Below are 1,902 nucleotides of genomic sequence, written 5' to 3' on the forward strand. Positions count from 1 at the left end.
ACCCTAAAGGCATTGCACTTTCAGCCATGGGTTGGATTAGGTCTGAGATCGGCAGGCACTACCACCCGCACTAGGAGCCTGGCCGTTCACCTTAATATAAAAAATACTTACCTGACGCGGGAGGTACTGTGATCAAGGAGGCAGTCCTCTCAAGGCGAGGCCCTTTCATTGCACTTCGACTGGGTTGACCCTTGCGATTACCCCAAATGTGGGTAACTCGAGCGTATAATTTCTGGTAGTGGGGACCTGCGTTCGCGCTCGTCCCGCAAAAGTCATCAAACTGTCTATATGGCCCTCTTACTGACTATCGAGGGTATTTTTGCTTTTGCAGTGGACCGGTAGACTTGCAAAGAAAGCAAAGGACGCACAACTGGCCAAGGTGTTGGCACGTTTGGAGGGGTAGAAGTGCATTGGAGAGACTGGAGGAAGGAAACAAGGTGAGTTTCGGGGCGGTGCGTAACTTTGCTGGCTGTTTTTGTTCAAGGCCTGTCTGCTCTATTGTGTGTAAAGTCCTGTTCGTTTGTATTTGCAGGTTGTGCGTGCCGTGCCGTGCTGTGCTATGCGCGCGAAGGGAAAGGAAATGAAAGGAAACCAAAACGGGCCGATCGACCGACGCGAGCGAGCATAGAAGGGCATCTCGACTTGGACCGTGAGTACACTTTGAACCTTTTGGAGGCGGTTTTATTGTCACTGGAGCCGCTTTTTAGAAATGCTATTGCTATCGTTAGTGTATCCTTTGTGCGAGCAAGCGAGTGAACGAATTGAACGAGGGAAGGAAACAAACTAGCCAGAGTAGTAAAAGTATCGAACCTTTTTCCCGATTTCGTTTGCCAGTCTGAATCCAACCATTGTCAGACTTTCAGTGCCGTTTTTCGGGGGGGGGGGGCGCGCCTCCTCTTGGAAGTGTGCGAGTGTTTTGCCACGCGTCACGATGGCTTAAAACTGCGTCTCAGAAGTGTGCGTTTTTTTCCTATTCATTTTTTCGTTCGTTATTTGGAATGATTTGATATCACAGAAGTAGAATTTGACATCATAAACTGTTCATCTCGCGCGTGCTCACTCGCTCGCGCGCGCTCTGTAAGAAAAGTCGATCGCCACTAGAGTTTTCGCCATTAGCTGGCCGATTTTTGAACAAAAAGGTGTTTTCCCCCCCTCGTTTTTTGCTTTGATTTTGTTCCTCACTCACCTACGGCTCTCTATGTGAAATTGTGGTGTATGGAGAGCTATTTATTGGGATAAACGTTTAGAGATGTTCGCAAGACAAAAAAATTGAAGCCTACAACACGGGGTATTCCCAGGCGGTCACCCATCCAAGTACTAACCCCGCCCGACAGGGCTTAACTTCGGTGATCGGACGAGAACCGGTGCTTTCCCTGTGGTATGGTCGTAGACGAGGAAATGGGGTCGAAATTCTGCTTGTTATCGGCCAGGTTCAGGCTGTAAAGCGGCCACATCCCTGAGTGTAGGCGAATTTGAAATTCTAAAGCCCTAGTTTCGTTACTCTAACCCTAAGAAATCGATACTCTAACCCTAAGAAATTGTTACCCTAACCCTAAGAAATGGTTACCCTAACCCCGAAGTCGTTACCTACCCCTAATGTATTTTCCTCAACCCAGTTAACACATTGAGGAGCATCGATTTGAAGCACTATTCCCTAGGGAGGGGAGGGAGGGGTCCCAAGAGACATAACGTGTCCTAAAAACCTATTATACAATGTTTTAGCTCCGTAGGTGCGTGTATCTGGCTTTAAAATCTTACAGTGAGGAGATACCAAACGGTTCAGCCCCTGGTTCCGTCTGCGGGCCCTGCAAGCGCTTGTGGTGGCGACCTGCTCCTATCCACCATAACCTGTCCGAAGGCTCCCTCGACCACCCCCCCTCACCCAGGGCATGCTTCGGCATC

General features: G+C 49.2%; 2 non-coding genes across 2 annotated transcripts; one reads left to right on the forward strand and one right to left on the reverse strand.

Moving 5' to 3' along the window:
- Positions 1-103: 103 nt before the first annotated feature.
- On the forward strand, positions 104-267 carry LOC136278559 (U1 spliceosomal RNA). Its single transcript, XR_010716406.1, has one exon. It is a non-coding gene; the product is annotated as a U1 spliceosomal RNA (small nuclear RNA).
- A 1,006-nt stretch (positions 268-1,273) lies between these two features.
- LOC136278543 (5S ribosomal RNA) lies at positions 1,274-1,392 on the reverse strand. Its single transcript, XR_010716390.1, has one exon. It is a non-coding gene; the product is annotated as a 5S ribosomal RNA (ribosomal RNA).
- Positions 1,393-1,902: the final 510 nt, after the last annotated feature.

The sequence above is a fragment of the Pocillopora verrucosa genome, unplaced genomic scaffold (genome assembly GCF_036669915.1).
Source record: "Pocillopora verrucosa isolate sample1 unplaced genomic scaffold, ASM3666991v2 scaffold_26, whole genome shotgun sequence".
Taxonomy (NCBI): domain Eukaryota; kingdom Metazoa; phylum Cnidaria; class Anthozoa; order Scleractinia; family Pocilloporidae; genus Pocillopora; species Pocillopora verrucosa.